The sequence below is a fragment of the Columba livia genome, chromosome 3 (genome assembly GCF_036013475.1).
Source record: "Columba livia isolate bColLiv1 breed racing homer chromosome 3, bColLiv1.pat.W.v2, whole genome shotgun sequence".
Classification (NCBI taxonomy): domain Eukaryota; kingdom Metazoa; phylum Chordata; class Aves; order Columbiformes; family Columbidae; genus Columba; species Columba livia.
In genome coordinates, this window is record NC_088604.1 from 72,749,129 (window position 1) to 72,762,285 (window position 13,157).

At 40.0% G+C, this 13,157-nt stretch overlaps 1 long non-coding RNA gene across 1 annotated transcript in view; it reads right to left on the reverse strand.

Moving 5' to 3' along the window:
* Window positions 1–1,001: 1,001 nt before the first annotated feature.
* Window positions 1,002–13,157, reverse strand: part of LOC110363410 (uncharacterized) — a 173,671-nt gene continuing 161,515 nt past the window's right edge. The window contains exon 4 of the long non-coding RNA XR_010471450.1: window positions 1,002–5,854. This is a non-coding gene — a long non-coding RNA (uncharacterized LOC110363410). The remainder of the gene's footprint in view (window positions 5,855–13,157) is intronic.

Genomic DNA, 13,157 nt, shown 5'->3' on the forward strand with positions numbered 1-13,157 from the left:
TGAAACGGTGATACACTGACACAACCAAAGGCCAAGCACAAACTATGAGAGTGAAGCAGTGATTTTAGCTAGACAGTTCCAATGGGAATTTGGTGCCCAGATGTCTCTGGGCATCTGGATCTATTTTTTCCTGCTGTTGTCATTCAACACAGTCATTATTTTATTATAATTTTAGTGAAAACTAAAGGTTGTGCATTGAAGTCTTTGTATGTATAGGGACTGCAATGCATAAAATCAGCAGGCCACTCTGCTATTTTTCTCCAAGGAATAAAGATGCACCTTGGTGGAGCTGAGTTAAGTCTGTAACAAATCTCTTCCCAACTCAGCAAGGAATTGAAAGATGTGCTTAACTTTATTCACAAGCTTTAAAAAGTTTGTGAAACAGGTGAAGCCTTGCTTCTGCGCAGCATAGCTGCACACTAATGGATGCATTAGAGAACATCGTCACAGATCACGTATATTGCCACACATGGTAATTACTCAAATTGCAAGACAATTATCATTCCAATATGGAAATAGCTGACTTGCACTTGCTTCACAAATGCTAGGAAACACCTTCCTCATTCAGACCTAGCAGGCCTAATTCTGTATTATGTTGTAGCTGCATTGCCCTCCAGCAACACAAAAGGCCTAAAGAGGCCAGAAATAGCCTCTGGGGAGCAATGTCTGACATAAGATGTTCATCCCAGCCCATCTGTTGGTGTACCGCAGCGCCTCAACACTAGCTCGCTCCAACTGTCTCACAAACCTCTGCCCAGGGCCATTGTTGGGAAGGGGCCATGTGTTTGACATGTGCAAGCAGAGACCATTGCCTAGCAGTTACTCGCAAACAGCTTATGGTCCTAGGGGCTAAATTAAACTCAGTTCAGGAGGCGACAATAATTCATGAAGCACCCCTTCCCTTCCCCGCTTCCAGCTCCAGAATACCACCTTCTGCTCCCCTCCTGCTCACTGGCTGTCTCCTGGCAGACCCTTGTTCCTGTCTCTCCCTGCACAGAGGTCAAGCGGGAACCTGAGTGACAGTGCAAGACCTGGAAGGGAGTCAGTGACAGTGTGTTTGCAGGGGGTGATGAGCAGAAGAGGGAAAGGAAAAGCAGCCTGTGGCTTCTTCATCTCGGTGAGTACCTCGCTGCAAAGTGTGGCATGACAGAGGGGAATGTTTCCCCAGACGAACCCTGTGAACCTGTGGTGTGCCAGCCTCTGTTTCTGGAGACAGCACAGTAAGGTGGGATGTCTCTGCCTTCATTCTGGAGTGCCAGTGCACAGTGAAGGGGCAGAGGGTCTCGGGCAAGAGGAGGCACTTCTTGTCTTGCAGAGATCTCCAACCTCTCCTTGCCTTTTGCTCAAGACACAAACACTCTCCTATCCGCTTTTTCAACTTCTCTGGGGCTCTGTCCTCCAGAGGGAATGGAGCTGATGGGTCTTCCCTCACAGGGGCTTTCTGACCCTGCCACTAAAGTGCAGAGCAGAATGCCCCACTGTCCACCTGCCAAACACCCATAGATTAGACACTGGCTACTCTCTTCTCTTCCTTCATTTGGATGTTGCTCTCAGCATAAATCACACTTCTGTTGGGCCCAATATTTTCAAAATCATTACGCTACTGCAAAAGTTATACAAACATGAGAAATATCAACTGCCCTCATCTTGAGATTACCTTTTGCTCTTTGTAGAGACCAGACCTGAAAAATTAACAATACAAAGTGGCTTCCCCTGAGTTATGTCTCTTGTTTGTTAGCTTTAGAGGCTCAAGCATCTGATAAGACCCTAAGGGTTTTTAACACTCTTTCTTGATCAGAGGAAAAAAATAAGTATGAAGCTTGAAATGAACATAAGGAGACTTTGCAATGCAAGAGTTATTTGACACTGCAAGCCTAAATATAACAAATTATTCTGCTAATTTCTGTAAGTACATAAAATGGATTTAAATCAGCCAGAATGTTGGTATATCCAGATCTCTGAGGTTTCACTTCCTTTGCATTGCAGAAGAAAAATAGATTTTTTTTTAAATGAAACATTATTGACACTTCAGTTCTCCCCAACTAAAGTCAATGGAAGGTTTGTCATTGTTTTAAATGAAGTCAGAATCACACTGTTCCAGTCCTGTTTAGTGTCATAAAATTGTTGAGCTGCCAGTTTCTGTTGGCTTGTTAATGGCTTTTTAAATGATATTTAAAGCACATGTATTATTTGTATAGTGATTTATTCTACATTGCAATTAATTGCAGTCATTGGAATATATTTTATCTTACACCAGGGTTTTATTTTACATTCTGAGGACATTATATTTTCATTTTTTATGGTATTTGAATGCTTTTTATTCGTCCAAAAGATGTAAATATGCCAGTGAAAGACTGGATGCAGATTAAGTGTTCTACTTTCAGACAGTTTATGACATTCAGTCAGTGTCTTGTTGAGTAGATATTTACACTTAAATGTGGTTTTTTGTTTGTTTTATTTTGTTTTGTTTTGGTTTTGGGTAAAGCTTCTGACACTATATTACTAGGATTTCAGGTAAATCCATTATTACAGCACTCCACATTTTTTTCTCCATATTTGCTGTTTTTTTTTTCTTTTTTATTCTTATTTTCAAGGAATAACAAGAATGAAATATGTATATAAAACCATGGTACATCATAAAACATATCACATTTGCTTGAAGATATGAGTAGCATGAAAATATTAGCAGTTATAAATCCATCTCCAGGAAAAATGACTATGTTTCTCTGCATTCAACCAGCTGTTCATTAGATGGAAAGATATTTTCTCTAAATTGTATAAGTTTTCAGGTCATGTATCTCCTTTTAATGGCTCAGTCTTTGAAGGAGCATTCTTCCAGTTGTTAAACTAGCTCTCAACATAAAGTATTTTCTACTGTTTATGTGCATGACGATGAAATTTGTATTCACAGAGCTAAACCAAGACATATCCTTTTTTCCCCTGAAGATGTGTTCTCCCACCTTTAAGATGCTTATGCTCTTGAGGTGTGCAAGTGTGTGTGACCCACAGAAATCAGCAAAGCAGTTAAAACTGCAGATTTTTGACATCCCTCTATCATTTATATTTTATGGTCTTCACTGGGCTCCTGGCCTTGACAGAAGATTGACTGTGTTTACTATGAAAACCTGAAACTAGGAAAGCTAGAAAACAAACCATGCTACTCCTTGAGTAACTGTCCATAATGCATGGACAGAAATAGAGCATGACAAGGGATGTCACCATGGGGGAACTCTACTAGAGGTCGCATGGGATGAAACAGCCCATGTCAGTGTTACGCCTATACCAATGGCATTGCACTCCTGCTCAAAGGCTCCACTCTGCAAAGAGCTGTACCTCCACCTACTCAAAGACAGCTCCCCTGGTAGAACTGGCAGTTAAAGGTGTAGACTTTTAAGTTTTCACTACTTGTGTCCCTTTAAAAATATCCCCACTTTTACTAACAGCACTCTGCCAAGAGTAAGCTTGCTTTCCTTTAGCCGTCATTTCCCACACCTTAACAAGTAGCCACCTGTGAATGTTCATGAGTCTGCAAAACATGGTCTGAAAACCCAAGCCAAAACCAAAGCAGAAATAGTGCAGGACAGTAAAGTGTGGATACATGACCTGGTTTGATAAAGCCTCTGGAGAGTCTAGAAGACATCTGAGAGCTGAAGCCAGATACCCAAATCTCAGCCTATGCTTTCATCTTAAAAACAATTTTCCTCTCAGTTTCCAAGAAATGTGAATCTAGCTAGTAACTTCTGATTACTTCATTCAGGATCAGTGGAGGCGTTTAGTCAACAGCAGTCAGCTCAAAAAGAAATGCTCCACTAAACAAAGTTGTATGGAACTCAGGTGTGGACTAATTTTGTTATTTCCTTTATGCCTTTCACTCTCTGGTCAATATGGCTCAAAATTAATGACATGCAGAACAGATCTGAGAGCAGTTAATATGATAATGAAGAGGTATCAATAGTGTCTAGATTTTCTATACTGATGTCGGTGACACAGATGCAAAACCACTCCTGTCTGTTAATGTCTTTGGTATCATCAATTGAGTATCTGGGTTTAAATTCCATAAACAATGTGGGAGTTTTCATGATATATTTACAATAAATATGATTGAGTGACAATTTACGCCCGAAAGTGAGATTAGTATTTGTTCAGACACACCTTTCTATTTAGTAGTTCTTAAATGAACACATAAATTAATAGCTAAGTTGTTAACAACTCTGAAATATAATTAGTTTGTTGATATAAATTGTTACTCAGCAGGAAATTCTGCAAAATAGCTGCACACTTTCAGTTGCCAACAGTCACATTTCCTTAAATAAATTATTTCCACAAGTTCCATGAAACAGCTTTTAGATGCTTTTATTTCAATGAAGTATTTTATGTTACTCTGGTGGTAATATTTGTTCTTTTTTAATAATGTATCTTCTCTCAGACACCAGACATCTGGGAAAATCTGTAATCATAAACTCCTCAGAAGTACACACTCATCAGGCTTCCATCATAGGGTTAAAATTCACAGTATAGGATAATAAACTTTGTTGTGAAATTCTTGACTCCAACCTTTGGCAGACAAAAAGAGGAATTTCTGTATAATAAAGCAAGTTAAGCCATGTGACAGCAACGGATGTCTGAATGCTGTAGCAAATGGATGCTCTCTGAGTTATAGAAATTGAAGGTCAGTCATTCAAACACCACTTATTTTGACTTACATAATTAGTGGCTATTACCACCCATTTTAGTTGACTGGTAAATGTTTATTTACTTTTGCTTCATGTCCCCAGAGCAGCACAAAACAGCCTCAGCACACTGATGTATCCATCAGCAAAAAACTCCTATGCTGTAGTCGGAGGTGTCATTGCAGCAAGGGAAGGGACATCTCTGGTGGGGTTATCCTGGGTATCACTAGAAGGATGCTCAGCAGTATGGTCCAGCTGCCTCTGCATGTGCTCATCATTTCTAGGCAGATCTATCCGATTTATCCTGAACTCCCAGTGCCACAGTGTGCTGCTGCTGCTGCCCAAGCTGGTTTGCTCAGTACTAGTTCAAATACATCTATTCCTGCTGAAATCACGACTCTGTGAACTGGCCTGCAGAAACAGGGATGCACCAATCCTCCCTTTTAAAGTGGTCAGGCAAGATCTGCAAAGTTTGTGTAGTGGAGACCTCTGGTGAAAGAAGTTCTCTGTCAACAGAAAGCAAAAAATAGAGGCAGAAGCACAAGCAAGCACAGGAACTGCAGCCTCGACAGTGCTCTGGAGAGCACAGCAGCTTCCTGGCTGTCCATGCTCACGCGCTCCGTGACTTATCTATTGACACCATGGCTCTGCAGATTTGAGTAGCCTTCTTTGTGAAGACAGTTCAATTGTCTGAAATAAGACTGCTTGTATACTGTGTGAGATTTTCATGATACAGACAGTTAAACTTTAGGAATTGAATAGATACAGCCAAATGTCCAATGCATGACATGGTGTGAACTCAAGTGCTACACTTGGCTGGTGTCAGCTTTCTATGAGGATGGAAGGGAAGGCATACAAATAGCTCATTCTTCAAAACCCAATTAGTTATTATTAATTCTTTTTATTTTACTACCAGTAGAAGATAAGGTGAAACAAATTATTCAGCTCATTTTCAAATTTTTAGATTGATAACTGACTTCTGATTTACAGTGACATACAATATTTTTAATCCCCTTTTTTGGAAGCTGGGTTGTCAAAGACACTAGAAAGCAATTTTACTTCCAAGGACAGTACACAACAAATTTCAAATCTTGGTTCACCTCCAGTAAAAGTAAGGTCTCTGGAGTCTGAGGTAGACCAGAGTAAACATACAGCTGGTTCTTGGAGCAACCAATCTGAAACCCCTTTAAAAAAGAAAACAAACAAACAAACAAAAAACACAAACAAAACCTAAAAACAAAAAACAAAACAACCCCAAAAACTGAAGCAGTGCACAGGTGCTGGGTCAAACTGTAAATACTTACATCACCTGAACCAGACTGAAAACATGAAAAAGTGAATGATGATAATTTTTTAGTTATAAAACTGGGAGTCTATATGAAAGGAAAGAGAAATAGTTAAAAGGACTGGGCAAGAGAAGTAAATGCTTTGGAGGAGTATGTTTTATTAGAATCTGAGAGTCAGTGTTATCACACATATATTTTTTAAAAAGTCCTAAAAAGATTTTGAAACAAGACAGCATGTTCAAACAACAGAGTAGAGAAGGCTATTAGAAGTAAAATGCTCATCCGTTGGAATGTGGAAATCCTGTACAAATGAGGAAAATAAAAGACCAGTTAAACTCATCCAGTTGAATGTAGAACTCTAATGAGGCAAACCAAAAAACTATTTTGAAGAGCATCTTCCTACAAGCATGAAAGTGACTAATAAGAACTTTCTCAGAAACAGGAAGCCTGTTCAAAATTCAATGGGCTGAGAGATGATTAAGGTGCAAATAAGATACTCCAGGAAGCTAGGGCTGTGGCGAGAAAGCTAAATGAGTGATTTGCAACAGAGTGCTCTTCAGAAGAGGTCACAGAGGTTTCCATACCTGGACCATTCTTTATAGGGACAAGCCTGAAGAACAGTCTCAAATCGAACTGTCAACAGAAGAGGTTTTCAGAGCAATTAGATAAAATGAACGGTAGCCAGTGTCGAGGACCAGGTAGCATTCAACCAAGCATTCTAAAGAAGCTAAAATATGAGACTGCTAAACTACTGATTTCTAAAATCACCCTTGAAAGCAGAGAAATAGAAAGTGGCAAATGTGATGGTATTAAAAAAAAAGTTTAAAGAGCAAAGCTGAAAAACTACTGACCAGTAAAATTGATTTCTGTACCAGACAAATTGGTACAGATCATAGAAAATAGAATTGGTAAACACATCATTTTGTAGAGAGAAAACATGCCTCACAAATCCATTAGCACCCTTTGAGGGAGTTAATGAGAATCAGGCTAAGGGCATACTGCCTGATATGCAGTGGACTTGGGTTTTCAAAAAGTGATTCACATCACCAAAGGGTCTTAAAGAAATGAAATGGTCATGGAATAAAAGGGACATCCCCCCACATGGTTTAATACATGGCTAGAAGAAACGAAACAAAGATTAGGGATAAACTGCCATACTTACACAGTGGAAGAGGAGTGGGGACCGATTGAATCCCACATAGCCCCTGCTGGGACCCATGCTGTTCTGAATTAGACTTGATAGAGAAATGGGGATGGAGCTGGGCTATACTTCAATTCTGTAGCTTTCAACTGTTTTCTTTGATCAGGAAAACAATTTAATTTGAGTGCACAGCTAGTGCACAGGCCTTTGTGACCAGGAGATCACCGCCAGTTTTGTGTTGTTGAGATATTGTGGGTTGGCAAGTGAGATTTCAGAGAAAGTTAGAAACTCTTTCTTTCTTATGTTGGAAGCTGCAAGAATGGCAGGAGGCAGAGAATATGTCATGTATGCCTCAGACTTGGCAGAACTGGCAGATATTCCTTGTGCATATGTCAAGCAAATTAAATGCTAATATTGACCCACTACCAGCAAAGACATTTGTTGTCTGAGGGTGAGAGAAAAGAAGCAATCTGCCAGTCTGTGGGCCAAGATGTCTGAATTATGGAACTACAAAAAGGAGAAAGTTTTTATCATTGAAACCTCAGATTTTCACAAGTTGCCACACTAAACAGTTTTAGTATCCTCTTGTATGAGTCAAAGCTCTCTTTATGTTAAATGGGGCAATCCAAGAAATCTAGGTAATATTTTACTGTAGGTAGATGGGGATAATTGAATGTCAAATGTTAATCATACCTTGTCACAAGTAGAAATGGTTTTATCTGTTTTAATTAAAGAGTGAAGCTTTTCAGACATTCCCAAACCTCAGGCCATGAGAGCCTTAAGGCAAAGACAACCTTTGTATCAGCAGGTACGCATCTCTGTTCTTTCTTTGATACTAAATAACTGTAACATTTCTCCTTTAGAGAAGTTATGGTACCATTAAATGAGATGTTTCAAAACATATCTTCCAAATAAACTGCAATATAACTGTTGCATACAATGATCATAACTCTGCGCTAAGAATCTGTTCACACAGTGTATTGATGATACTTAGGGTTATATTTCCAAGTCTTTTGCTTGCCTAACAGCTGTTTTGGGGCATGGTAGTTAGCACAATTATGTACTTTTTACTTCCAAGTGGATACATAACAGCCTAAGAGCAAGTCCCTTGTGTAAGAAATGCCTGTATCTCACTTTCAGGGGAGCCACGAATAAAGAACAGGTAAATAAACCTCTGTATGTTTTGGTATAGGCTGCATACATATACACTCTTACATCCTCATACACATTGCGCATCTTGGGGTGGGGATGGGGTGTAGAGTATATGGCAGGTACTGCATACCTGTGTTGGGTAATCTGACTGAGAAAACCCTTGTATGAGGGAACAATGATTTGCAGAAGTGAAATCAGTGAAGCTCCCAAGAAACCACTGCACAAAACTGTCTTAATAGCTATAAAAATCTACTTTCACAAGTTTACCATAATGATGAATTAATGAAATTGATGAAATTACTGATCATCCAGTTGTGCAGTTTGGCACTGCCTTATGCTTTATGTAATAACAGACACTGCCATCAAATAGCTCCAAGCTCTGTTTAAAGCAAATCAGTTCACATCGATTGACACAAACAGTACTATGACAGGTTACACCATCTGAAATGTGGAATTAATGTGCAATGCATTGCCAATCTCATCTGACAGTGGTTTATAGTGATGGTGAGCAGCTGTCAACAAGGACACAAGTACCTGGAGACAGAAAGCCTGGAACATCCATCAGGACTCTTATTTTACTTATTTTGCACAGATTCAGTGAAATTGCTTGTATTTGCAAGGACAATTAGGTCAAGTAGCACAATTTTGTCCCTGAAGTACTTCCGTTGAAATGAGCAGAATGATAACCACTTATTTCAGGGCTAAATTCAATCCATTATTGTTTCTGATGCATTTTGCATAAAATAAATTAATCAGTTGATGAATTCAGAATAGGAAAAGAAAAAAAAAATACATAAATCTGTATCGTGATGTTCCCGAGCCACAGCTTGCTTGAGGCTGAGAGAAACTTCTGGGAAGAATCTCAGTATCTTTGCCTTGTTCCTATACTCTTCTTCAGGCACCTATTGTCAGTCACTGTTGACAGCACGATTCTGGAGGAGCTGAAATTTTGGGTTGAGTATGATGAAAGGGCAAACCCCCCATATTTCTGCATCAAAACTAAAATACAAAAAAAATTCCTGTAATTTCATCCAATTATCTTATATTTCTGAGAGATTAGGGAACTACAAAACTGTCTAAAGCAGACAGCTGCCTGAATTGACATCACATCACTGAATTTTTCACCAGTCATCTTCTCTTAATGTACTTGTTAATTCCTGTCCCCGCAAGACTACAAATGAAGCTCAGCCCAGCAATGGAAAATAAGAATAAACATTGACTTAGTAGAAATAGATTGTGTCTAGGGAACAGGACATCTCTTCTGCTTGGACAATGCCCTTACCATCTGTGGCACGAGGTGAACAGATAGTAAGTACAAATCTCTGTTAATGTAACCATAAAGTTTTACAGTTAAAATTGAAAAGGTCAAGCAGTGAAAAAATCAAGGTTTCTCAAGCAATCTCTAACTTGGCTGCATTCCACAGCTGGAGTATTTTCCTTTTTTTTTTTTTTGCTTTGTTAAATGTGTCATGTAATATATTCCTCTTTGATGCTAAATGTGTATGATAAGTATACAGGGCATGAATTGAAGTAGAGATAACTGTTGCTATGGGAACTTTAACTTTGGCATTTGCCAAGTTTGAATCTGTAATAGTGAAACCATAAGGTTGCAATGTGGGGGAGGTGGGTGTCACATCCCTCCTACCACCTCTTTGGATGAATCCCTTCCTATGTACCTCCCTGCCAGCTCCATGCTCCCACATATCTGACCACTAGCAGCTCCCTGTGTCAGGATGGGAAACACCGGACTCTTCATCTACCACAGTGATTTTTTGGAGAGGCCATTGAGGTCTCTCCTGATCCTACACACTTCCAGGTGAGCCTGTAGGGGCTTGGAGGCAGGATCATGTCTGGCCTGTGTTACCTTGTTCCAGGAGTTCATTAACACAAGTCGTTAGCTACACTTTGGCAATTCCAAATGCCTTTTCCCTTAGCCACTCACAACTACAAGGTTAGAGAGCTACAAAGCATCATATTTTATGCTGTGAAGAGCCAAGATGTTTATTGTATGGTAACTTCTAGGAGACACAACCAGAACCAGAAACCCTGCTCCAGGGGCATGAAAAAAAAGTATTTGTTCCCTGATCATTGACACCTGCAGTTTCCTAGAGGAATATACTGCACAGATACTTTCTTCTTTAAGGCCCTTTTCCTAACCTAGTCTTAAAATGGGAATTGCTGCCTTGCTGCAATTCTGATATATTAGTGTTTGTTTATTCCCAAATAGACCTTGAAACCTGAAATATCAAAAGCATGAAATAGAACTGCAGAGTGAAACATCTGCTTGGAGATAACGAAACTGTTTATTTCATCGGCCTCCAAAGTGGTTCATCACCTCATGGGAATTTTATGTGATACCCTATATTTTTTACACTCCTGTGGCCCAGAATTTCTGGCTGAAATATAGCTCCTGAGAGGCCTTGGTTCCTAGTGGTGAGAAGCCCAAATTCAGTGTCCATTGCCAGCTCCTGTGAGCCTCTACTGAAGGAAGATCCAAGCAGAAGTTATACGGGAAATACTGTCCACTGGGGAAACATGCAGCCACCCTTGAGACACTTTGAGACAGGCTGTTGAGGTAGCCTAGTTGCCTTCACAACTTGTGTGGGTATAAAACACTTGGTTCTTACCAGTTTTCTGTCCAGTGATTTTTCATGGCATTAAATTCAAAAGAGAGAGAGAAAGGGAGAAGGAAGGAAGGAAGGAAGGAAGGAAAGAAGGAAGGAAGGAAGGAAGGAAGGAAAGAAGGAAGGAAGGGAGAGAGAAAGAGAGAAGCAAATAAAGAAGCAAAGAAAGAATGAAAGAAAGAAGGAAAGAAAGAAAGGAAGAAAGGAAAAGTTTTGCTTTTCCTCCAAAACACACACAGTCCTGAAAGGAAAGTGCCAGTCAACTGGAGCTGAAAGGTAGCTTCCCAAGCAGGAACCTTGTGTGCCATCACTTGATGAACAAAGTGTTTATTCTTTTTTTCTTTTGGGATGATCACCCATGCCAAATATTCTGGCACGTTCCTGAGCCTGCTGTCCAAATGATATTCACTTACTAACAGGAACATTTGTCTCTGGGTAGTGCTTTAAGTTATACCACTGGGGTTTGCAGGGCATGAGAATTTTCAGTGCTGGAAAGAGCATAAAAGCCCCCCTCCTTTCTCTACAGGCAGGCAGAGACTCTGCATTCTCTCCATGTAGACTCTTTGTCTTTAGTCCAGAGATTGTCTTAGATCCAAGTCAACCAAACAAAAGCTGATTATCTCACCTTTAAATAGAGGGATTACGGCAGGGAAGTTGAAGCTGGGTAACTGATCTCCCACTTGAGCAGCTGAGGGGGCTAACCCTTCACATGAAACAAATTTGAAGAAAGGAGGGAAAAAAATTCCCAAGCTGAAGATTAATGCAGAGCCATAGCTCCAAGTGTCACGGCTGACATTTGACTCATCATTCACAGTTATTTGTATTTATATAAAAAGGGAGCACAAATAAATAGCAATTTTAATTCCCTCTGCAGTAGGAAACCAGCTTTTCCTCTAAAAAGGTTCACCAGAAGGGAAACTTTCTCGAGAAGCTTTAAAGAGAAGGAAAATACCAATGTCAGTTAGTACTGACATCTCTTTTCCCACAGCCCAACAACAAATTTTTTGTTTTTCTGTTTGAGCGGTGTATTTCCTCCTGCTTATGGTAGATACCTTGTATCTAAATGGGCTACACTTTACTTCCTGGAAACACTGTCCTTGGAGCAACTCTTTTCTAGGAATACTGTAGAACATGTCCCAAATTAGTTCAAAGAAATGCTCAGCAGCATTAAGACGTTACATATGTGCAAAGGTAATTTTAAGCAACCCTTCAATTTCCCCAGTCCTTGTCTGCTTATGCTGGTTCCCCCAGCATAAGCTAAAGCGTCTCAGAAATTATCTTTCATCTTCGTTGGTGAAACACAAAGCAAGAGTGCTTATGGCAGCCTGGCTGTGTTGGGGGAGATTTGGGGGCTCCTGGGACTCCCTGAGGCACAAGCACATGTATCTCTTCCCTTTGTCTGACCACATCCTTGCTGCAGCCTCTGCTGGGGGAGTTTACAAGTTATCTCAGCATTTATGTGCTCATGAAGGACTTTTCTGCACTGCTACAATCTTTCCCTAAGTGCTTTGTTGCTTTGGGCTAGCAGAGAAATGGAGGCCAGGCTTTTTCTTCAGAGTAGACAAACACTGAAATCGGTTTCCTGGCCTGACCACACTGGCACTGTTTTGACTCTCAAATGTGTATATTGGTAAAGTTCCTATGAATCAAGAGTCCTGACAGTAAGAGAAGTCAGAAACTACAAGAGCTTGTTTCTGCTTTCTGTCTGACCCACAGTATCTAACGCTTGGAAATGTAACTGCTGAAGACAACTTTTTCACTTGAGCAACCCAAATGGAAATGGGGCTGATTCTGCTTTAAGCTGCTGCACTTTCAAGGAGATAATCCTGATTTATACTCCGGTAACCGAGAAGAAAATCCGATCCATTATATCTGTAAGAGCACTCATATTATAAAAGGGCTAGAGTTTTAAACTGCCATTTCAGCCAAGACAAATAGATTTTTGTGTCACCCATCCTCACAGCCCATGACAGCTCAGAGCTATTGTAGATGGATTTTTGAGCTGGAGGAGGATAGGAACAAGCTATGAAAACACCACAGAGTGTCTTTTTGGCATTTTACCTTTTCCTTTGGTCTTCTTTATATCATCATAATCTAGATAAGAAGCAGCAGTGCACAGTATGAGTAGCATTTTCATGTTATGCAGGCTACCGAAGAAGTGGAAGATACAGCTCAGTTCAAGTGTCAGACGTGCATGGGCAAGATTAATTTACAGCAAAGTCAGAAATCTGAGTAGGTTTGAATTATGCACCTCCATAGCACAAAAAAAAAAAATATGGCACTG